The sequence below is a fragment of the Oxyura jamaicensis genome, chromosome 1 (genome assembly GCF_011077185.1).
Source record: "Oxyura jamaicensis isolate SHBP4307 breed ruddy duck chromosome 1, BPBGC_Ojam_1.0, whole genome shotgun sequence".
Lineage (NCBI taxonomy): Eukaryota > Metazoa > Chordata > Aves > Anseriformes > Anatidae > Oxyura > Oxyura jamaicensis.
The window spans coordinates 76,226,853-76,252,828 of NC_048893.1; the positions used below are offsets into that span (position 1 = coordinate 76,226,853).

At 40.1% G+C, this 25,976-nt stretch overlaps 1 protein-coding gene across 5 annotated transcripts in view; it reads right to left on the reverse strand.

Moving 5' to 3' along the window:
- The window catches only part of SOX5 (SRY-box transcription factor 5), a 657,473-nt gene that overhangs the window by 618,355 nt on the left and 13,142 nt on the right, over window positions 1–25,976 (reverse strand). Inside the window, exon 1 of one of the 5 annotated variants that reach the window (XM_035311600.1) lies at window positions 25,041–25,377. The exons of the other annotated variants lie outside the window; for them this stretch is intronic. The gene's annotated coding sequence lies outside the window, so the exon portion shown is untranslated. Of the gene's footprint in view, window positions 1–25,040; window positions 25,378–25,976 lie in introns of those variants that run through there. 5 annotated transcript variants of the gene reach the window in all.

Here is a 25,976-nt window from a genome sequence, read left to right on the forward strand (position 1 = left end):
AGCAGTCACAGCTGATTAAATTTGCTGGCATGGAAGTCAATGGAGATTTCAACACTGACTGCAGACACAGCAGAATTCAATTAATGACAAGGACTTTTGAGCAGTACATGAAATACATTCAGTAGCACCCACCCTCCTTTGTAAGCAGTCCTACAGAAGTTAATAGAGCTAACAGCAGAGTATGTTGCTGTTCAGTCTGTATTCTGATAGCACAGCCTAGCTCTGAGTAAATAATACTAAACAATAATTCTTGGTTAAGAATTCATTATACAGAAGGTTCAAAATAAGAAAGAGAAAAAAATTCTCAAAAACATAGCCATTTACAGTTGTGCACACTTAAAATTACATTCAGTAAAGCTGCATGGGTTAAAGCAAATAATAATAACAATCAGAATTAAACTAAATAAAATTTGTCAGAATGGAAAGAAAACAAATCCAAACTCTTGACAGCAACATAAAACTAGAATTCTGCCCATTCCCTTCATAATGGCTTTTCTATTGAGCTTCATTCTGACCTTTTATTACTTTCCCAACATTGAAGAATATTGCTTTTCAACACTCATGTCTTTGCTACCCCTGCCATTATTCCTGCTTCTATTGTTGAGAGCTGTTAGCCACTGCTGTTCTAAGGTGCACAGAAGTGCTGTACCTTAAAAAAAAAAACAAACAAAAAAAAAAAAGGCAAGAACATAAGTACTTTTTGAGGGAAAAAAATAGCAAAATATCTCCCACTTTTCCTTCTACAGACCAAAGCCACATTTTGGTATAAAATTAAATAATAAAGGAACTAAATGAATGAACGATAGTTTAATAAATACTCCAAGAGATTGAAAAGCATGAAATCAATTTTGTGCTGGAAGGGATGAAAAAAGGGCACTTTTATACGATTTGACTGAACTTAAATAGACATTGTCCTGATCTGGTAATTGTTCCATGCTCAGAACATCTATTGAATTTAATGGGAGCTCCAAAACCAGATCAATTAGAGGATCAGAGTTGTTTGGGAAAGGCCTTCCCATCATTTTTAGAAAACAAACCAGACAGACATTGAAGAAGAATGTAAGCCCATAACTAGTCTACAAGATTAAACAAACAAGGCTATGCAAATCCTACAGCCCATAAAGACACACACAGGCACACGCAATCCTAATGATGTCTCTCACAGTCATGTCTTCCTCACAGTGAAGAAGGGCTGTCACCAACTTTAATGTGAGTATCAGCTTTATAATGCGAGTATGACCAGGCTTTAGGAGGAAAAGTCAACATGCTAACATTAAGATACTACATAATTTTCACTACATGCTGGATCAACACACAGCCCAGCAGCTCTCTGCACCAGCAGAAAGCCTGTCAGAGTATAGTCTCACCATTAAGTAGAGGCGAAACTGGCTCCAGTCCAGAGCAACTAAGACCAAGACACAAACAAAGTCTCCTTCCAGGCTTGCAGCTGGATCCTAGTGGACAAACCTCTGGGCTGCCGTGGAGCCCTGCTGGGGCAAAAAAGCACAGAGACCTAACTGCAATTTCTTAATTCTTAAGAAATACTGTAAAAGCTATTTTAAAATGGGAATCATAATGGAGAATTTATTTAAAATAAAATAAAATAATAAAAAAAGAGTTTAGCCTTTTTTTCTTGATGTTTAAAAATGGCATCTGATCCTTCAATCATTAATCCCTTGTTAGTATTTCCTGGATCCCCAGTTAGCTTTGTGTATCAGTTTCACATAGCAGAAGAGTCTCATGTAGTCTCACCTAGCTATTTGTTAAGGTCTCAGAGGAACAGTACTCATACAGTACAACCCGAGCATACTTCAGTACGAAGTGAGCAGCCTGAGGTAGGACATTCAGTTTAAAACGGGCTCTAACTTCAGCAGTCGAGATTTTGATTAGCTTTACAATGACAGATGTTTCTGCAAACAGAAGTCTAATACTAAAATATAATGATGAAATTTAGCACTTTTTTTTTTTTTTTTTTTTTAATGGCAATGAAAGTCATCAAGTAGTTCAAAGCTAGTCCATCTCCAAGTGACAAATCCCTACCACGTGGAGTATCAGCAGTTCATCTACACTCCCTGTTTTACACAACCATGTAAAACAGATTCCAAAAGTACTTCAAGGGGTTGTATGAATAATCATACAGAGCCAGGAAAAAGGCCCTCCATTCAATTCTCTGGCATTGATAGGGAACACATACGCAGTGAGCAACTGGAGAAGAGAGTCAGATATAGAGTGATTCTTCCTCCTGTGCATATTTCAACCTACAACTCACAGACTTTCCAAGTACCCCAAAACACAGCCCCGAGGCTGTATCTGCAGCTTTCCATTCAACAACTCTGATGTACTTTTCTTCTATTTGCTTGACTGATTGCTTTCTAACATATTTATACTTCAGACTATCTATAATCTCTTGCAGCACAGAGCTTCACAGTTGTATATAAAATTATTTGTCCATACTGGGCTCCAAAGAAGATGCAACTACACCTGTGCCATTCAAGACAGAACAACCCCTCACAATGGGTTTTCCCCAATGTCTCCTCTTTGTATGTCAGCCCAAAGCAGGTATTCACAGCTCCTGCTGGGCACCACTAGCTGTGGACTCCATATACTCCTCATCTACTGCTAAGGTGCAGTGATGGCAGTGCACGAAGCCAGTTCACATATGCAGGGTGGCTGCCTTCTCCAAAAAGCTATTCTTACATCCAGAGTCTATGTTTTATCCAACCAACTGCTGAACAGAAAAATCCCTCCTCCATTTATTTCAGACCCTGCAGGTGGGAAAATACAAAGCAAAACAAAACAAAATGGAAGTATTAAAAAAAGATGCAGCAGTTCCACAATCACTTCCATAGGATCACAGAAAAATTCAGGTCAGAAGAGACCTCAGCAGGCGTCTGGTCCAACTGCCTGCTCAAAACAGGGTCAGCTAAGTTCAAAGCATGATAAGTAGTAGTCAACACAAAAGCCAGCATCTGCTAAAAGACAATTTTCTCCCTTTGACCCTCAGCCATATATTCCTGCTACATCATCAGGACAGTTGCTGATGTTTGTTTGACAGTGTGTCAATTAAAAACTAACTAAACGTTAGTCTGCAGCCAGATCAGTCCCTTGCTCTGGCTCCCTACACAATTGCCAAGCACTAGAAAAGATGCACAACCGCCCTGTGACATATACTGTGACAGTCCATTCTGGTGCCTCTTTGAAGTGGTTATCCAGGTACTGTTTGAGACTTTCCCTTTCAGTCCATCGATTCTAAGACAGATTAGTAGTTGGCAAAACATGTTATGACCTTCATTACTTTGTAGAAGACTTACAAGTTCCCAATAAGAACTCAGACCTCTGGATAAAAATTCAAGCCTGTAGAAAACCTTTTGCTTTTCACCACTACCATTCACAGGCTCTTTGAATCAGTCCGCAGTTGTTCAGCATTGGTTGAAAATGCTGGAAAAACAACTCCTCTAACAAGACTGCACCTTGCTGAAACAGAAGAACTAGCAGATCTTCCCATCAAACCCTCAGTGGACTGTGTCCCCTATTTTAAAAATAATGCTTGCCAGTGACTGCACTGCTGATTAATCTGTCTTAAAATGGGTAAATCAGAAAGAACCTTTTTCTTCTTAATTCCATACTCAGAAGCATAAAATATTTTTGCATGACATTCTGAAAAAATACTCTGCAGTTCATAGAGGGCATTGTTGTGAAATGGTAAATGGTACAGAGATCATTTGCTCATGTTTACTTCTTTTCATAATACAAGACATACAGTTAAATGGCATATATTTGAAATTAAAACACTTCTTCAAGAAATATAAAAAGATCTAAACACTATGTAACATACTATTAACTTGAGAAACCAGCTAAAAGAGCTTGGTAGGACTCTAAAAGATTAATGCATGTGTGGATAAAAACATCCATATTTGCATTTAAAATAAAGTCTGCTCCTATAAGTGAGTTAGATGATACGTTTCAATTGTGGAGACTACTTCATGAAATTCTGGGTACTGGTCACCATGAGGCACCGAGTGCTTGTGAGATCAGTTCTGTCCTTACACATGGACCAAGCCAGTAAGAGAGGCAGCTTTGTATCTCTTCAAGGCAAGTAAAAGAAGTAGAAAGGAATAAGCCTTATTGACAAATAACAGAATCACAGAATCACACCAAATAGTCTAGATTGGAAGAGACCTCCAAGATCACCGAGTCCAACCTCTGTTGCCCCACGTGCAGAACCCGGCACTTGGCCTTGTTGAACTTCATACTGTTGGCCTTGGCCCATCGGTTGAGCCTTTCCAGATCCTCCTGCAGAGCCTTCCCACCCTCAAGCAGATCAACACATGCACCTAACTTGGTGTCGTCTGCAAACTTACTGAGGGTGCACTCGATCCCCTCATCCAGATCATCGATGAAGATGTTAAAGAGGACTGGTCCCAGTACCGAGCCCTGGGGGACTCCACTAGTGACCGGCCCCCAACTGGATTTGACTCCATTCACCACAACTCTCTGGGCCCAACCAGCCAGCCAGCTCTTAACCCAACGAAGTGTGCGCCAGTCCAAGCCATGAACAGCCAGTTTCCTGAAGAGAATGCTGTGGGGAACGGTTTCAAATGCCTTTCTGAAGTCAAGGTAGACCACGTCCACAGCCTTTCCCTCATCCACTAAGCCTGTCACCTTGTCATAGAAGGAGATCAGGTTCGTCAAGCAGGACCTGCCCTTCATAAACCCATGCTGACTAGGCCTGATCGCCTGCTTGCCCTGCAATACTCCAATATAACAATATATATATATATAACAATATATACAATATATATTGTATATATATTGTATATATTGTATATTATATATACAATATATATTGTAATATATATATATACAACATACAATATATACAATATATATACAATGTATACATTGTATACAATATATACAATATATATATAACAATATATACAATATATATTGTATATATACAATATATACAATATATAAAGCAATAACAATATTGGAGTATTGCAGGGCAATATTGTTCTCCAATATTGATATATCTCCAATATAACAATATTGGAGAACAATTCTTTTCAATATTATCAGACACAAAACAGTGGAAGAATAAAAATTCACTTCAAAATATGCATTCATTTCCAAAATGATCAGCGTCCCTTCCCCCATCTCCCACTACCACTGATGAATAGTTTGAATTTGGTTTCCACCATGAAGAAAGAAGAGCAAAATACCTTCAGAAATCCAGCTGGGGTTTTATTTCTCTGAGTTTATATCTGCTTTGATGAGTGAATTACAAACCCAAGCAAACTGAGCGTAAGGCTAATCAAAATGCAGTGGAATTACAATATAGCTAACCATCACTGCTGTTCCTCTCACTTCTTTTCATTCTGCATTGAAGATAGGTTTAGGTGCAGGTGAGAAAGGGGGAAAAAAAAACAAACTTGTGACTGTTTAAAGTATTAACTTCCAGCACTGCAACTTGCAGAATATGTGTGCTCCTAAGGATGATTAATATTACCACCAGCAACAAGCGTGCTTGAAAAAGAGTGGGGAAGAAAAGAATGGAAGCAGAGTGTCAAATACAAAAATCTGACATGCAATTGGGTCATCTGAAGTTGTTATCAAGTACATTAGACTTTGAAATCATTAATGTTTAGTGTACACATTTCTGGAATAAAAAACACATACAAACAGTAAAAATAATTTCTCAGAGTACCAGCTCAGGTCAGTAGCTGTATACTACTTGTAGCTGGCTAGACCTGAGCTGAAAGATCAGAATGTGGAAAACTTGAGGTATATGTAGCAGAGAAGGACATACCAACAAAACATGGGAGACAATGAAATGTATATTGGTGAGGTGAAGAAGGCTGATCATCAGAATAGATATGATAGAAACTCATATGTGATGTCACCGGTGGCCCAAGGAAGAGTTTTTTTCAATTGTGACCTGAGTAACCCTTAACTGCCTTCAAAAATCTGATCCTTTATTTCTTTCATTGCAGAGTTGCTGCAAATTTTTAATTATCTGCCATCATCCCTAGGTAAATTTGATGGGATATTTAGAAAATAATATTAATAGGCCTGACTGAACACTATTTTCACAGTTATAATTCCATGAATTTGCCTCACAAATTGGGCCATTGGTCTGAGAGACCATTAAAATATTGAATTAGTCTAAACATAGTGGCAAAAACTGTCAAGTTCCACACAGGTCTGGAAAAGCAGAAGTAAAAACTGGACAAAATGTTGAGCACTCCCATTCCCCATTGGCTCCACCACTGCCAAACCTCCAACCTACTCACCCTACCCTGACTCTGCTGAGCTCTGTATAAGGCACACATCTCCAGTCTGCCCAGGATTACAAGAATGAAGAGCAAAGAAGCTGCAAGAAGAAACTCACAACCGGGTTTTATCAATGAAGGGATGTCCCCTTCACCTGCTGCTGTGACCTCAGTCCCTTACATGTTGCTTGTTCCCAGCCCCACTGCTCCTGCTACCACCACAGCCAATGCAGGGCACCCCCCGGCACCTCCTAAAGGTGAAGGTCATGGCTAGACTTTTTTTTTTTTTTAAGATATTCCCATTCAAGCCATGTAACGGTACTTTTACTGTAGGATGGATTATTATTCCCCAGCTGAGAAACATTTGGATGCAGGTTTCCTTCCCTCAAACATTTTTGCCATTTTGGAACAGGCTGTGGGTACAGCGTGCTCCTGTCAATAGGGCCACATGCAAAACACAGCACTTTCCTGTAAGAATTTGACTTTGAAAGCAGTCATTAAATTATAAGACTTTAAATGAAAAGGAAGTAAATGTTTTTTCTTCAATCATGACTTACTAAAATGAATTTTCACACAGCTTACCCACCAGTAACATATTCTGGCCCAAACACTGTTTTGTGCAAATAATTATAAAAAGAACAACAGCGGCAGAACTTCTCTGTGACCCTTCTTTGCTTGTGGTTTAGAAACAACCAGTGCACAATCTTGCAGCTACACAGGTGGGGATCTGAGGCAATGAAATCATCAGTGCCAGTGTTACTGTGAAGCCAGCTACCGTCATGGAGATCTGAGACAAAATGCAAGTGGTGCTGCCTTCATAGGAACCTGTACATTTGTCACTTCTCACTTGCTACAACTATGCATACCACACTCATCTACATGGTGCAAGGTAATTGGTAAAATATGAAATCAAAGTTACACAGTTGTTTGCATCCTACCAAAGCACAGTATCTGAAAATACCCTGCACAGTGGCAAAGAAAGGGTGAGTAAGGTGGTTCGGGTTCAGACAGATACCCAAATCCACAGCCGAGTTCTAGCTCATGAGCTGTCCCATGCATTTCAAGATGACCACTTACATACTGAAAGCTGTCCGTCTGTTTTAGCCTGACTATAACCCAGTCATACCTGGTATATTAAAATCGACTGGAACCATATATGATCAAGACTCACTCGTCAGGACCGACTATGTTCCAGTGATGTATAATATTCACAATAATACTTCATCCTCTTTCAAAAACAAACAAACATTCTTTTCAGCCTTCCCTTGTTTAGTAACAGTCAGTGCTTATGCTAAATTTAAGACAGACCAGAAAAAAAAAAGAAAAAAAAACAGACTATCTGTCAGCCAGATTTGACTTTTAATGGTAAACTTCTTGTCTTGAAAATGTAAAAAGAGCCTTGAACTGCAGTGATATGCCTCATTTTTGTTTTGGTTTGTGTGGTACTTTGCAAGTGATAAAACTACTTTTTTTTTTCTTTTTTTAAATAAGGCTCATTAAATCATTATGGAATATAATTGTGAAGTACCAAAAAGCTCTAAACCTAACATAAGGTATCCACAGAGGTGTTAAATATTTTAGCTTATTGTCAGCTTACTACAAAAAGATTTTAACCTTTAGCTGATCTGTCCTGATTGTTACCCACTGCGATGCACAGCAAGAAACGTGGGGTTTCCCTGTGCGCTGCTTTCTGCTCTAAGCAACGCACTTTAGACTCTACCTTGACTCCTCTGCTGGTTTCAGAGAAATGCATGCATGAAGCTGCTCTAATATCCTCAAAAGTCAACAGCCAATACAGAGGAGTATGAGCCTCATCACTTTAAGGCTTTAGCTCCAACATTTTTAGTGTGGTTTTTGTTTTAATTGGGCATTTTGGTTTAAATTTCTGACTGATGATTTTTTCGATTAATGCAACTCATTTTCAGCTTGGTATTTTGCCTAGTTCCCTTCAAATTGAAGCAATTATAGAAAAAATAAGTGCTCCAATAATTTTAAACCACTCTACACTCTGCAATATTATCAGTGTACTTCACTTTTTTTTAAAGGTGCAAGCTCTTCAGAAGTGCTTACTATTCAAGCACACACAGTCTATGAACTGATTAAATATTATCAGACGATTTAAAATCTTTACAAGAGCTTTGGCTTTCCAATATTGAAAGCAAACACTGTGCTAAACTCAGATGATGCTATGACATGGTATGCTCCAAACAAAAGAAATACCAAAATTATTTTCAAAAAAAAAATACAATCTCAGGCTTTATATATACAACAGCAAAAAAAAATAGCCTCTTCCCATCTGAAGGATGAACTCTTTCTTCTCAGATCATGAGCCAGAGAACTTAGGCCAAAGTCCTGCCAGACATATGTGTAGACTGCTGCATGCAAAGCCTCATTGACTTCGATGCTGTTTCAAGAGCAGCCATAAGGGTCTTTCTGTTGCAAAACAATCTGCACAACTGGGACTTTAAGGAATGTGTATTTTACTTTGAAAAACAAAACAAAACAAAACCCCAAATGCACCACAGATAGACAGAAGCACTCACCTGAGGGAATGCAAAGGTTTGACATGCCTACCGCCTTTGCCATAAGGTAGCCAAACTTCTGCTGCTCTTCTTATATCAGGAGCTCATCCATATGATGAAATGAGCAGGAAGTTATCTCATCCTACAGACTTAAATGGTATCTTAAAGATTTCAGTTTTATAAATCTGCTGCATTTAATCATCATTTCAGTGCTCTTTTCATGTACAAATTTCAGAGTAGGCAAGGATTTTAGAGTAGATATAAAGGTGAAAACCTACACGTCTTATTGTTTCTTTCTAATAGAAGAAACTAAGGCAAAGAGTGAGCTTACTTCAGCTAGTACTGTTAAAAGTATATAAACCAAAGAAATGCACACAACATACATAAATGAAATCAATGCTTTTAGTGCAAGGCTCAGCTTAATCCCATACGTAACATCACATCTATAGTTTCAAAAAAATATTGTATTCTATATGATGGTACATGACTTCTGAACAGCAGCATTACTGCATCCTCTAGTTTATCTGTATCAAGGCTATCCCTCACATGATTTTTTGAACCACCCAGTTAAAATCAACATAACTACAATATGACAGATTCCTGCCAATGCTGAATATTTATTATTCCTTGCTTAAGGAGAGGGTAAAAAAGCAACATAAGTTATCTTTCATTTGTGTGTGTGCACTAAATACCACAAGAGGAGTTTGTAGGCTCAAGGGTAAATTTTTGATTGCTCAACAAATGCCATTACATTCCACACAGATTTCTCCTGATTGACCTAAAAAGCAATCCCGTGGAGATGGGGCAAAGGCTGATCACTCTAATCAGCTTTTTGTCCCAGAAACCACATTTTTTTCCCCACGTGCCACGAGAACACCACTCTACTGCAGAACATGAGTATACATACCATCAGGTGGATGAACTCTGCAGAGCTAACTTCTGATAACACCCTCAGACACCCGGCTATGAATTCTCCAAATTTAAGTACACCGCTCGTTCCTTAATGTAAAATACTTTTAAAATCAGCACTCCTACTGTTAAACAATTACTATGTCGTTCAATACATATTTAAGGAGTAGCCTGAAGTAGGAAAATACAAGGGATGGCAAGAGAGGAAGGGAGAGATTAAAATTTATTATTTCCAGACACATATTTTGTGTACCAATTTTCAAAACTGTTTTCCCTTCCTTTGCTCTTTGGAGTCATCTTCCAACTTTGACCTTAGTTGAGTGAAAGAGATTAGCCTAGAGTGCTAGGATAAGTTAAGTCTTAGGTTTAAATAGCCCTTCCACACACATACATATTGGCCATTCATGCTAATCAGTGTCAGACATATGGATCAAGGGAGACCAGACATCACAGTGTGAAGGCTTCACTGTGGATCAGCCTATCACAATGCTTTAGGGAAAAATGCATTCTACATCCCATGCCAAACACATGAACTTTTGAGAGGTGTCAGGCTTCAGGAGGACAACACAAATGGATCCAAAGGGAAAAATTCCATTTACAGCGAATCAGGAGGTCATCAGTGGGACTGTGCTGGATTTTCTTGTATCAGATAAGGGTGGACTTTACTGATTATGTCCTCTGGGAATGAAAGATGCTCAAAGTAATAGTGTTGTACTAAAATCAAGCCAAATCTGTAACATTAATTGAGAGCAGTCCCAAGACCCACAGCTGCCCCCAAAGTCCTTCTGGCAGTTATTGTGGTTTCAGAACCACAACTTATATTTCTTAAGTGCTATTTTCTCTTCCTTGATCTGTGCAAGACCCACAAAAATATCAGGGAAAACAATGAAACTGCCTGTACACTAGGGACAGGATTTTAAAAAAAGCACTTAACATCGGTCTCATTCTGCTCCCATTGACGTCAGCCATAAAATTCCCATTGCCTTCCTGGAAGCCAAGAGATGCCACTGCTGATCACTTTTGAAAATAGCAGTCCAAGAGCAGTCAAATGCAAAAAGACAGCAAACCAACATATTTTCCCTTCTGCTGCTTCTAATTACAGTTTTATTTAACTGTACCCCATAATCCGCACGCTATTTCAGGGAGGGAGTCCCCAAGACCACATAGAGAGATAAACCCCAAAATTTGAGCAGGTATGCTCAAACTGATGCTACCTCTCCAACTCATCTTTTTCATTTAGCCTTCAGCTGTAAGGATGTGTGTGTGTACACGGTGTACTTAGTTCACTTCCTATTTTACTCTTGCATTGATGTGCCCTGATAGTCCCCACCGATCAAAACCTGATTTTCTCCTTGGTTTTCCTCTGGAAAAAACTGCAAGGTCCCCTCCAAGGGGAAACTGTCTGGCAAGAGATGTGTATGCATGCTAGAGGAAGAGTATGTCTACAGGTAATGCCAAATTTGGCTCATTCAGTCTTTCTGGCAGACCTCTCATCCTCAAACACCCACAAACCAAAACCTAGAATGCAAAACACACAAACTCAGTGCTATGTTGTGGAAAAATCACCCCACCCCTCAAGCCTGCCATGCTATCTGCTCAGTATTTCCATCATTTTGAATTGAAAGCCCACAGAAATAATTACAAATGTGACACAGAACTGTCCCAGGGACCAAGACAAAATACAGGCACAGACCTTTGCGATACAGATGTGGCAGGTTCAATGCATAAAGTGTTAGTACTAAGCGTTACAGAGCTATGTCAGCCACCAAATGCTGCTGTGAGGGGCAGGGTTGCCTGCCTAGCACAGCCCATGCAGTACTACAGGCACAGCCAGCTGTGGAAGGAGCTGCGGTGTTGATTTGGCAAGGTCTAGTCAATAATTACACCTGGTGTTAAGAGGAACACAGTGACAACCTAGCTCAGAACAGAGCAAAGTAACTCTTAACCACACGTATGAAATAACAGCCCAAGTGGATACTGAGCATTTTAACTGACATTTTAGACAGCGGTCTTATTAATCCCTCCCTCCCACAACCCCAAAGACATGTAGCTTTACTAATGAAGGTATTTGGTAATATTTTTAACTAGCCATCACAATGTTCTGCCTGAGTCCTCAACTACCTCAAACGGCAGCTCTAACATGATGGCAGGATGAAAACGCAACAACACATAGGAATACATTCTAACTATACAAAGCAGAAGGAAGAAAAAGTGGTTTAACACTTTAAATCACCACACACGCCTTGATTGGATCCAGTTATGAAGAAGACATAAAGATGTCTAAGGAACAAATGCAAGAATTTCAGCTGGGAATGGAGTAGAGCAGATCGTGTCTGAGGTGTGGAAGCCTGGGCATACCTAATTTTGGAAGCTTTTTTTTTTTTTTTTTTTTTTTTTTAGTGAGTGTAATTAACAGCTGACATTAAGAGCTGACTTCTAAGTCAGCTCTTAATGTTGACTTTTCAATTTACTGTCACAAAGTTTACTTTGATGAGACAAATCCTTAGTTCATGTGTATGCACCAACACGAAAAGGCTCAGACCCAGAATTCTTCATAGTGTGGAAAGATCTTGTTGAAGCTAGGAATAATGTGTATGATAATAGTGATTACAAAACAACCGCAGCTTCTGTCGTACTAATCTCTGTAGTTAGTCAAATGATCAGAGCCTCTTTCACACTGCACTGCAGTTTCTCACAGGTTCTCTCACAGAATCATTTGGGTTGGAAAAGACCTCAAAGATCATCAAGTCCAAACATTAACCTAGCACTGCCAAGTCTACCACTAAACCGTGTCCCTAAGTACCACATCTTTTTAAACACCCCCAGGGATGGGGACTAAGCCACTTCCCTGGGCAGCCTGTTCCAGTTCTTCACAACCCTTTCAGTTAAGATTTTTTTCCTGAAATCCAACCTAAAACTCGCCTGGTGCAACTGGAGGCCATTTCCTCTTGTCCTGTGGTTGTTGCTTGGGAGAAAAGATGGAATTTTTGCTCATCTTTGGGAACACAAAGAACTAACTGTCATCCAGGCCATTTTTTTTTCTCATACTGATAGCTCAAATAAATTCATTCTATTTAGCACTCGACCATTGACTCCAAAAAAAAAAAAAAAAAAAGAGTAACCCAAAAAAAACAAGGGCTAAAAATCATTGTAATAAGTACTTTTACAATAGATTTTGCTTCTTCTCTCTCTCTTCCCTTTCCTTAAAAACAGGTAAAAGAGTGTTTGGAGACATCACACGTTATTTATATGCATTATTATTTTATGGAATTTTTCAAGGTGTTAATTGAAAGTTTTAATGAATGTTAATCACCTGTCATTTTCATTGGCAATCTCTGCTCTGCCATATGCTTAACTTTTACACCTGTACAGATTTTCCAACCAGTTCTTTTAAATTGTTTTACTTTTCTAGTGTAGTATTAGTATTAATATTTAGGAAACAAGCCAGCTGCAACCAAGACTGCAATTGTCTGCAGTTTATTTACTCTGTATAATCCCTAGTTCTGGTGAACTACAGGAATACATCATCACTGTACCAGCACTAGTTTGAAAATATTTCTAGTAACTCAGTACTTAATGGGGATGTTGGACAGATAGCCATGAAGACAAAAATAATACACTGCAGGGCAGGTATAGCATTCATAATATCTGTGTAAGCTTCCCAATATGCTGTCCTAATTTTTGCTCCTCACCTTCCTCCTGACTCTCACTTCTACATCAACAACTGGCAGTCGATGAAAACTCCAGCGGTCATGTTTCAGCTCTGTTTTTTTAAAGTAATGTGGAGATTTGTTTCTGAAGGGACTGGGCTGAGGAAGTGCAAGCACGCAAGTTATGAGTTCTATTTTTGACTTTACTGCAAATATTCTGTGTGAACCAAGTCACCCTCCGCACACATGGCACACATTAAAATGGACGTACCTACCAGGCTCCTCAGCTTTTACCCTTTTCAACAGGCCTCTCAACCCCCTTTTCAGTAAAGAGGGATGATCTCCCAAAGAGGACTATAACTCCTCTTCTTGAATCACAGAATCACAGAACTGTAGAGGTTGAAAGGAACCTTGAAAGATCACCGGGTCCAACCCCCCTGCAAAGCAGGTTCCTCAGAGCAGGCTGCCCGGGTAGGCATCCAGACAGGCCTTGAATATCTCCAGAGAAGGAGACTCCACAACCTCTCTAGGCAGCCTGTTCCAGTGCTCCATCACCCTCACCGTGAAGAAGTTCTTTTGCATGTCGGTGCAGAACTTCCTGTGTTCTATCTTGCAGCCATTGCCCCTTGTCCTATCCCCACAAACCACTGAGAAGAGGTTAGCTACATCTTTCTGTCTCCCACCCCTCAGGTATTTATAGACATTGATAAGATCCCCTCTCAGTCTCGTCTTCTCCAGGCTGAACAGACCCTGGTCTCTCAGTCTTTCCTCACAGGGAAGATACTCCAGGCCTCGTATCATCTTTGCGGCCCTCCGCTAGACTCTTTCCAGGAGATTCCTTTCTTTTTTGTACCAGGGAGCCCAGAACTAGACACAGTACTCCAGGTGAGGTCTGACCAGGGCAGAGTAGAGGGGGAGGATCACCTCCCTTGACCTGCTGGCCATGCTCCTTTTAATGCACGCCAGGATCCCATTAGCCCTCTTGGCCACCAGGGCACACTGCTGGCTCATGGTCAACCTGTCGTCCACCAGGACCCCCAGGTCCTTCTCCGCAGAGCTCCTCTCCAGCAGGTCGTCCCTCAGCCTGTACTGATATTTCCGGTTGTTCCTTCCCAGGTGCAGGACTCTACACTTGCTCTTACTAAACCGCATCTGGTTTCTTCCTGCCCATCTGTCCAGCTGGTCCAGGTCTCACTGAATGGCAGCACAGCCTTCTGGCATGTCAGCCACTCCTCCCAGCTTTGTGTCATCGGCATACTCGCTGAGGGCAGACACTATTCCCTCATCAAGGTCATCAATGAAGATGTTGAACAAGACCAGACCCAGCACCGACCCCTGGGGAACACCGCTAGTCACAGGCCTCCAGCCAGACTCTGCTCCGCCGATCACCACCCTCTGTGCTCGGCCAGCAGCCAGTTCTCAACTCACCTTGCTGTCCACTCATTTATCAGCTCACTTTCTCAGCTCACTCACTTTCTCAGCTTTGCTAGCAGGATGTCATGGGAGACAGTATCGAAAACCTTGCTAAAGTCAAGGTAGATGACATCCACCGCTCTCCCCCCATCTACCCAGCTGGTGATGCCATCATAGAAGGCAACGAGGTTCGTCAAGCACGACTTCCCCTTGGTGAATCCATGCTGACTACTCCTCATAACCTTCTTCTCTTCCAGTTGCTTGGAGATGGCATCCAGAACAAGCTGCTCCAACATCTTTCCAGGGACAGAGGTGAGACGGACTGGCCTGTAGTTTCCCGGATCCTCCTTCCTGCCCTTCTTGAAGACCAGAGTGACATTGGCTATCCTTCAGTCTTCAGGCACCTCACCCGTTCTCCAGGACCTTTCAAAGATGATAGAGAGCGGCTAGCGTCTGCCAGCTCCCTTAGCACACGCGGATGCATCTCATCGGGACCCATGGATTTGTGTGTGTTGATCCCACGCAGACGCTCCCGAACCACTCTCACGTCTACCAGGGGGGAGCCCCCCATTTCCCAAACCCTTTGTCCTCTTGCCAGGGGTGAGGAGTCCCAGGGGGGTGTCCTTGAAGCAAAGATTGAAGCAAAGAAAGCATTCAGTATCTCCGCCTTCTCGGCATCTTCCGTGACCAGGACCCCCCCCTCATTCAGCAAGGGACCCACATTATCCTTAGTCTTCCTTTTGCTTTTTACATACTTGAAAAAACCCTTCTTATTACCCTTTATCTCTTTAGCAAGCCTCATCTCCAGATGGGCTTTAGCCTTCCTCGTCATGTCCCTGCAGGCCCTGACAACACGTCTATACTCCTCCCAAGAGGAAAGGCCTTTTTCCACATTTCATAGACCTTACTCTTCCTTTTGATCTTAATGATGAGCTCCTTGCTCATCCACACAGGTTTCCTGCCCCCCTTCCCCAATGTCCTATTCTTCAGGATGCACTGATCCTGAGCATGAAAGAAGTGCTGCTTAAATGTAGCTCAGCTCTCACAAGCACCCTTGCCCTTAAGCAACCTAGACCATGAGATACTCCCAAGTAGGTCCCAAAAGAGGTCAAAGTTGGCTCTTCGAAAGTCCAGGGTAGCAATCCTGCTTTTAGCCTTACTTCTTCCACCAAGTTCCATCTGGAACTCCACCATCTCATGGTCGCTGCATCCCAAGCTGCCCCCAACCTTCACATCCCTAACAAGGCCATCCCTGTCGGTAAGAACAAGGTCCAGGAGCACCCCCCGCCTCGTCAGCTCCTCCACCACCTGTGTCAGAAAATTGTCTTCAATGCATTGTAGGAACCGTTTGGACTGCATGTGCTTGGCCGAATCGCTTACCCAGCAGATGTCTGGGTAATTGAAGTCCCCCATGAGGACCAGCGCTCGTGATCGTGAGGCTACTAGCAGCTGCTCATAGAAGGCCTCATCGACCTCCTCCTCCTGATCTGGTGAACTGAACATTTAAACCAACAATAATATAAGACTAAAATCAACAATAAATATAAATAAAATCAACAATACAATCAACAATACAATCAACAATATAAATAAAATCAACAATAATATAATACTAACATTTATTATCAAGACTTAGCATTAAAATAACATTGACATGAATGAATTTAGCTCTGTTCTCCCGTCTTTGCTTTTTCCTCTGTTGCTACAAAAACAGGTTGAACATTAAGATGCAGCACTAAGAACAGAGCAGCATCACTGTTGTAAAACTAGCAGAAGTGAGGAAACAATGTAAAGTGAGTGTTCCTGAATTTTAATAAATTTTAATAAAATAAATTAATTAAATAAATTTTAATAAATTAATTAATAAATTTTTAATAAATTTATTTTATTATATTTATTTTTAATAATTAATAAATTAATTAATAAATTTTAATAAATTAATTAAATAAATTTTAATAAAGTGTTCCTGATTTTAAAATCAGGAACAAATAGCAAGGCAGGCTACTGTATAGGTCTTGTTAATTGGTCTGAGGATGAGACACAACAGAGGTGAAGAAACAGCCTAGCAACAAGTTCCAGCATGAATTCAAGCTTTGCTGGCAATCACCGGCAATCACCAGAAAACAAAACAAAACAGCCATCTGGTGGTATTATTCCTAGGAGAAACTTGTATGTGCACATCACAATCATCAGAAAATGTTTTGGAAACTCAGAACATGATGCCTTGTCCACACTGGGAGATAAAGAGTCCTGGCTGAGTATGGACATGGCTGATTTCTGAAGCTGTTGTAAGGAAGGAGACAGCAAAAAAGAAGAGAAAGGTCTCTGCTCCTTGACCTCCTGACGATACAAACAATGACCAGTGGAGGGGGACACTGATGAACAGTGCACTTTTCAAAGACATGGTTCTTCAGAATCAGTCAAAGCTGCTAAGCAACACTCAGTACAAAAATTTGTGCAAATCTCTTCAACAAAGTTTTGGGAAAAAAATATTGCTTTGATAATTCTACCTAAGTAGAAATAAAAATCTGATAAGGCCATCTTCCCTAAAATGCAGTACAATGTTCTCAGCGTTCCTATGCTCCCAACTCTACTATACGGGGACCATGGATATGAGACACAGTCTCACATTTTTTTCTTTGGATTTTATGCATCCCATGAAGCACCACAAGGTGAAATATCTTTTGTGTGTGGGAGGAGCACAAAACCTGAGAGACTTCGTGGCTCCTTTTAATCATGTATTCCAGGAAGCTCCAGGGCTGCAAATACCCATGAACTTCTTCTATTGTCTTGGAATCCCTGGTGTTTTCCTTAAAGCCAGAACTCTTGTGATCATATGAATATCTCAGCTTCTTTTCTAAAGCACTGAATCTTATCATTGCAAAGTTATAGGTCCTGAACAGAAAACCAGGGCTAATAAAAGATAAATCAGATTTTACTATTTTTAAAGCCCTATGATGTGTGAGTGTTCTGAGAGTAGATTTTTTAACACTAGGGATGGACAGAAATACTATGCAGATGATTTTGGACAAAGGACAGACAATGCCAAGAGAACAAAGCACAGAACAATGTTGGCTAACTGGAAAGTCTGTCTTTCCTACTGAATAGCCGAGTCAGAAGTAAAAACACAACCTTTCAGTCTGTACAATGGAATAACAATATGGTAGGTAACACACTAAAACTCCCTTAAAATCTATCCATTCAAATCACAACTTGTATAGTATCATTATTAACAATGGTAACACAGTACTTGAGGATTCTTGAATTACAACCTGGTATAGAGGTACTTTGTTAGACAAGGTACTATCATGAAGGCACAGAGATTAGTAGAGGAAAAGAAAATTCTGCTCCTCTTACCATCCCTTGTGAGTCCAGCTAATGTACAGTGCTTATTTCCTATGTACCCTAGTTCCTATTTAAACAGCTGTTCATTGAAGAAAGACTGTTTAAAATCATTTAAAAAGATAGAACTACCTATTGCAAATATTAAATAAAACTGCTAGGAGTTTCCTAGAAATTTTGAAAAACAGTAGGTAGCAAGTTCTTTATTTTCCACATCATAAGCCTAATAACACTAACAAAAACATACTCGTTGCACTACTGCACATTTTACAGTATGATTTTATATTGCTCAAGAGAAAAATACAAGGAGCAGAATCACAGAATGCTCTGGAGACTGTGGTGACATACACACAGAGTTGTAGCCTGAACTGAGCTGGACTAAAAGGTATGTTCTACTCACTCTCCAGAAGCAGCTTTCACAGCATCATAAATGGCAATGAACTTACATTTGCTAATATGCAGATAGTATTCATGAGAACAATAAAATAAAATGCCAGTTCAGCTTATATATAGCATATTTGCCAATCTGAAAGAGGTATTTTTTCAAGCGCTATTTATGTTCCTGTTTCCTTGATTTGCAGTGGGAAAAAAAATGTGTTCTCACTGGTCTCAGAGGCTGATGTCCAGCTAATGAGATGGACCGACAATTTAAGTGTTGTAAGTATGCACCAGAAACCAAAGTAATAATCTTTGTAGCAAGGAGGAGGAAAGAGTGCAGCAGAGAAGTGCCAGGGCAGCAGCAGGAGCTGGGGAGGAGATGGAACAGGAGAAAACACAGAAGGAGAGCTCAGAATTCAAGGGAGGTAACAAAAAACTTCAGCACTAAGCTAAGGGAAAACTGAATCTCAATTTCCTAACTGCTGTCTTTCTTTCCTGTCCCTGCCCCATGCATGCAACAGCAACTAAGACAGAAAGGCTGGACAGAAAACTACCTTGCAATGGTTCCATCAGTGTTTGCTCTCAAAGCAGTATAGCTGCTGCCTCTGCAATGACTACTCACACTTTATATTGCCATACCCCGAGTAGGATTCCACTCTACCACATCTTGTGTAAGAGAAAAAAAGAAATGTTTTGCTTCAATGCTTCAGACAAACATCTTGAACTGTCAATTGCTATGTAAGTAAAATGAACAAGTAACAGCAATGGCATGCTGCAAAACACATATATTTATAAACAAATTTAAAATTCTCAATTCAATTGTGAAAACTTCTGATCCAAAACCGATCATCTCTTTTGAACAAAAAGATAATGAAATGTGTATATTTAAGATGTTATTTCACCAAGAGCTTGACTGCCACTTTTGGACCAAAAGATAACATGTTCGCAGCAAATTATCTATTTTTTTTCTTTTGGGAATGTATGCACAAATGCTGCCTAAAGGTAAACAGGAAGAACTACTGGAAAAAAGTAAATATAAATAGCCCTTAAGATTTTGAAATTGTTTCATAACAACTTCCTGACTGTACTTTGCCAAAACACTCACCTGTGTTTAGCTTATGATGAAAAACCATTTCAATCTTACATGACAGTGTGACTGCTTGTTTTAATTATTTTGATAGGCATTGGCTTTTTATCAAGCATTACAACATTTGGAAATAAAAAAAAATACACAAAAAGTCACTTGATGTCCTTCATTACTGTGTGTATTTAGGGTTGAGAAACTACCTTTCCCATTGCAGGCTAGTATCCTGAGACAAAGGCATCTACTTTTAATTTTTTTTCATCATCTGCAGAACTGTAGCACTTCCGTGAAAAAGGAAATGGGTCAAAGGCTTACATTATAATTCCTACATCTCCCTGACTTCACTCTTTGGACCTATAAGAAATCCCATGTTCCTGCAAGAACAGTATTTCCCAAAGGAATGTTCTCTATCAGCAGTGACAGGGCACTGAGAGAGTAAATCTAAGTAGATATTTACTACATGGTACTTTAAGGAGTACAATTTCTATTATTTCTGTGTAATAGATGGGGAAACTAAGGCAGATATATGCTAAGGAACATATCCGGCCTACTCAGTGCATCTGTGGTAAAGCTGAGACCAGACCAATAACCATGATGTAACAGCAGCCGAAGAAAAAAGAAGAGCTCCAATAATCCATATGACAGGAAGAGAATTAATTTTCTGATGTGGTGTTTTGTTGACTCTTTTGTCTTGTCATGTACAGCAGAAATAATGTTTGTAGGATTAGAGTAAGCTCACAGCAAATGACACTTATTATTAAGCACCTCAGCTTCAATTTGGTGTTTCATCACCTGCCAACCTTCTACATCAAAAATGGTATTTGTATGTATTCAAAACAAAAAAGAAATACAAAATATCAGCCCAGAATTTAAAACATCTCTTAAATATGTTAGAAAAGTACATTTTAAATGTCACTGAAGCTAAAGAGAGGAAAAAAACTGCCCATTGCTGATATGCAATAATTAATTTTCATTAGGGTTCTTATTATGCATTAGTTTTTATGGAGTGACAAAACACAACTGCATGCTATTGTTTAAACACATTTGCTGCATATTCCAGAAGAGTAAAGGCTGCAAATATGTGTAAAGGATAATACACAAAATGTAGCTAAATGTATTCTATATTATGGATCCATAATGCAGAATGCAAATGATTCTGACTAAGCATTCACAGGAGACAGTCTTTAGGGCGCATGCTGTGAATGTATATTATGAATAATGCATAAAACTTGGCTAAATCTTAATGAGTCCATTGACATCCTATGGGGTCCACAGGAGCCTCAGATCCCGAAGCATGTCAGTGGCATATTGCTCTCCCTCCCCCACTTCATTAAAAAAAAAAAAAAAAAAAATTAAAACAAAGGAAATTAAAAAGAAAAACCCTTAGCTCTGATTTAACTCCCTTATGACAGGAAATTCAGAGATCTCTGACTCCTTTCACCCTATTGCACCTACATGTCCCACATTAAACCAGTGCTTTGTGTGATGTTTCCAGACTGTTGCATCAGGAGTGGGACACGATTTTACGCTGCTTTCCCAAATCAATATACGAAGGGGCTTCTCTGCACACTGAAGAAAGAGGATAAGAGGTGACAAGCATCCCAATTACATTTTGTCCCCATTCTACTCTCCTAATCCCCAGATGCTTAGAGGGCAATAATGAATGTATAAGGTAACTGCAGAACACATGGGGGGGGAAAACACACATATAGTTTACTAGTCAGAGCAATGCCACAAAAATGCACATGCTAAAGGACATTGGCAATGGGTGCAATTATGAGGACCAAAGAATCTGACCCAAGAGAAGCGCCCAGTATTTACAGCTTGTAAGTATAAAAATGCAGTAAGAAAAAATTTCCACATCCTGACTGAAAATGTAAGGTTGTACCATTCTGAGCGTACAAGTATACCATATTCACTAGGAAAAAAAAGTGTTGGCATCGAGCCCCAGCTCCACTTAGAAGTGTGAAGATAGTTTTTGTGTGTCATGCGCTTGGAAATAAATTAGTAGATTTTTCCTGTGGTACAAATATGAAGAAAAATAACTGATTAAGTTCTTGTTTATTCAAGGTTATAAGTCTTTGAAACTGTACAAATGGCAATTAATTAATTCTTGCAACACTCATGTGTGATGGTAAGTCTGTACATCCTAGAACACATGAAAACTGAGGAAGAAGGGGTCAAGAGACTTGCCCAGCATGCCAAAGCACTTCAGCAGCAAACCAGGGCCACAGCTTGCACCCTCCACGCTCTCCGCCATGCACTCAATCCACTACTCTCAGGGTGGCGAGCGCTGGTTTTCTCAAGGACCACTTCTGTGCTCAGCCAGGCAACTGCAGGCCAAAGCCAATACTCCCCTGCACATACAGTGCTGAAACCAACAGGATAAATCCCGCCAGGCAGATGAAGCATTCTGCCTGTATCCACTAGCTGGCAAACCAGCTCCAAGTTTTAGCACCTGAATCTGCCAGACTAAAACAAAGTAGAGCACTGGAAACTCCTTCCTTCCAGAAACTGACCAAAGACGGTGGCTTCCCTGCTGGGAACCACCCTCCTGCCCAAAGCAGGAGGTCGAGGACAGGAGAAGGGGACAGACACAGGTGGGCTGGGCAGGAGCCAGGCTGCAAGGTAAGAGCTCCTCAAGCCCAGGAGCATCTACACTGGCAAGAGGAAAAGGATGAGTCTGGGGCAAGTTTGATGTAACAAAATTTTGTACAAAAAAAAAAAAAAAAATAGCAACTTCCACGAATTCTGAAACACGAGCATTTTTTTAGGTTTTGTTAACATCTTCCTTCTCCTCCCACATGCCTTTCCAATGGAAAATCAATACTAAGGGAAGCAGAAACTATCTGGTGTTCAGTAAGCATTTTTGATTTTTTTTTTTTTTAAAATCTTCTTAAAATCTAGCTTTTGTTTTCCTTGTTTCTACTTCTTAGAGCAAAGAAAAAAAAAAATCCAAACATAACTTTTTGTATATGAAAACATTCAACAAATTCTTGAGGAAAGCATCTGATGAAAACAGTTCCAGTTCAATTGGATCTACAGTAGAATCTGGCATGAAATGTACACAGAGAGAGCAGGGACACATGCATGCCGATCTTTGAATGTAGCTGTCTGTGTGCTGAAACATGAATACACAACCTCGTTTTGCTCCATTACAATATTATTTTCTTTTAATGACAGGTGACATTTTTGTGCAAGTACAAAATACAACTCTTTTTTACTGTTGATGTGTAAATCTGCCTCCTATATGAAGACACACACACACATACATATATTCCAAAAAGAACAAAGGTCTTTCACAGGAACAATACTATCAAGCTGTTTTACCTTTGCAACCCATCCTGCTACTATTTATACTTACTGCTACAGATATCAGCAATTGTTTCTTTGCCCCCTCACCCCTCCCGGACACCACAAGAATAACAGAGAATGAAGTCTCTCGGTAGCACTTTCCCTCTCAGCGGGAAGCTCAAGCATTTGTGATATCCATTTTGATACAAAACCTAAATTAGGCCTCTGGAAATAGGTAATGCATAAAAAGAACCATTTTTGTGCCACATTATTATTATTATAGGTTACTGTTAACCCTTGGGAGATGGAGGTGAGTCCTGCAGCTCCCCACTGGGCTGAGTATTTGCTGAGAAATCACAAGCGTTGCCTAAGCAGATATTTCAGGTGTGCTCCATGATAAAGAGAACGATCCTGTTGACCCATCATATTCTGATAACTAGTTTGAGTGTAAAAGCATTGCCAGTTAAACAAAAAGGATAAGCACAGCATGCATATGCTGCAACCCTCTTGTTCTAGGCTAAGATTTAAAATGGGCTGGATACAAGGACAACTGTGGAATTACTAAGGCAGAGATCAAACAAAAACAGCAGGATTATATCTAGGAACTTCCCACAGTATGTTCTGTCTCTTAGCCCCCTAAAATTCTCTTGTATTGTTAAGTCTCCACTTGGTCACGTATTAGTGAAAAGAAATACAAAGTTTAAAAAAGAAAAATAATACCAAAACCTTTAGGAGTTTGCAAGTTCTAAATCACTGTGAATGAAAGTATTGAGGCTGGAAACCTGTCTGATTTTATCCTAGCCTTACGATTGTGAATCATAGTTATACAAATCAAAAATGAACTTTTTTCTTCAGAACTATCATCCCTGAAGTTTGAAGAATCAGCCCATAATTCAGATTCAGTGAACCACACTACCTTGCACTAAAGCTACATCACCTCCTGTTGTGATAGAAGTCAGCCCAGCATTACTCACTGCTTGACTTACTTCCTTAGCAAAACGAGCCATACCGCAAATTCAATCTGTTATCTGCCTACACAATTTAATTCAAGTTCAGTTTATCCTAAGCACTTCTTTTTCCTTCAGACGTGCAGACTTCAAAGGGCTACAAACTGTGATCATAAACGCAAAAGCAACTGCATGTCAGTAAGTTTTCCCTAAATTGAAATAAATATTTTACTAAACTATGGTCACTACTTGTTAAGCCTGAGAAAAGTGAGAACCTTGCTGTAACCTGGAAGACAAATCAGACCTCAGAGCCTCACATGTCCTCTCATGCAAATCCCCACATACTGCACACCTGCGTGGACACAGAGGGGAAACATTCCAGTAACTTCACATGCTAGCAAGGCCAACTGAGGTTCTCCTAATACATTTTAAACTTTATAGCACCTCACCTGAAAAAGCCGCACACCGAACAGTCACTACACAGCAAAGAGGAAGCCCCGTGGGATAGGTGTCATTTAGCAGGCTGGTCTGACAACTGTACTGATGGCCAGAGTGTAAACCTTTGTGCTCACGTGTGGGTAACCATTCCCACAAACATCCTCATATCAACAGCACAGTTTGCAGGAGCTACAGCTTGCTAACAGGAATAAGGAGCTTTCAGTTTGGCCTAAAGATTTGCCTGTGGCCACGCAGAGGCACAGGAAAAAAAGAAGGCAGAAGTCCCCACTGCTGCTTCTCCACTCCAGCCATTAGGTTTGCCATTGCTTTTCCTAGACAGCCCTCTTTGTTTTAGCTCTTCTGACATCTGTGCATTGCATTTGCCATGTTGTGCAAGCACGACTATTTCCTAAGAGATAAACAGAGATCACCAAGCTCACAATGCCTGACACAAACAGAATTCAGATTCAAGCTTTCCTAGGTAGCTCAGACCCCGTCTTTTTCACTTGCAGATTTAAAGGACCTCTGTAAGACACAAAGGGAAAAAAGAAGGAGATAATTGTCGCAAAGGAATGGAAATGAAAAATCTGCCTCTCTCCTGAGCACTTTTTTGAAAACAGCTATTTGAATCATTCCTGCTTATAAACAGCCCCATTTCTGCAGCAATGGAAAAGCAATACAAGCTTTTTGTCATTTGATCCCCCCAAACATTTTGTAATTTCATGTGAGCAGGCTCCTCACTGGGCTCTTAGACAAAAGTTTGCCCACATGCCTTTTAAAGTACATACCTGATTTTGTCTTTGTCTGCTAAGTTCCTTTTGCAGCTGCATTGCCACGAAAATGTTCCTATACCCACTTTCCCCTGTCGTTTCTACAGTCTGCTCAGAAGTGGATTCATTGCTGGTTTTCGGCAGTTACATTTCTTCCTCAATTGATGCTTCTTTTTATTTATTCTGAAGTTTCCAATGTAAAACAAACAGGAATACCACCTCTCTAAAATTACTACTATCCCACTGTCCTCCAATGTAACATTAACAAGAGGCAATATTCTCTAAAGCTATGAAGCATATACTGCCCTAAATTACATTGCAGTTGCTGCCCTGAGCTCGCACATTTTTGAATAGGAAGGCTCCCGGGGATCTCTCTCTCTGTTCTGACTGCATTGACTGCTTTAAAATATTTTTAACCCAGACACTGAAGTGCCAGCCTAGCAGCCCTTCATGCTAATCCTAGCCTGGGTGGCTGTTCTTAAGGGAAAGCATTCAAAAATTGTAGCAGTGCATCAACTTTGACCCTTTTCACTTAAAACATGAGACTTTTTTTTTTTTTTTTAAGGGAAAAAAATTTAGATTCCAGAGGGAATCACTGAACTCTGACCTGCTTAAAATTAGTTTTGTTTTAGTGCCTGCGTGGTGACTCAACAGGCCAATTTTCCAGACACTTAAGACTTTTCTGCTCCTGAAGATTCCAGTTCAAGTCCTGGACTCGCTCGCTGGGGTCGGATCAGAACACTTTGTTCCATGGCTTCAAGCAGCAAATTCCCAAATCACCCTACTCTTGCCAGATGCTGGTATGCTTGGTAATAAGTAGGGCTGTAACCAAGCTAATTATTTTTTTCTAATCTGTGAAGAGGTTTTCTTGCAATACATATGTTAGACCGAAAGAATTTCCCTTCAAAATTCAGCAGTCAAGAAATGTTTATATGGCTCTGATAAACATTTCAT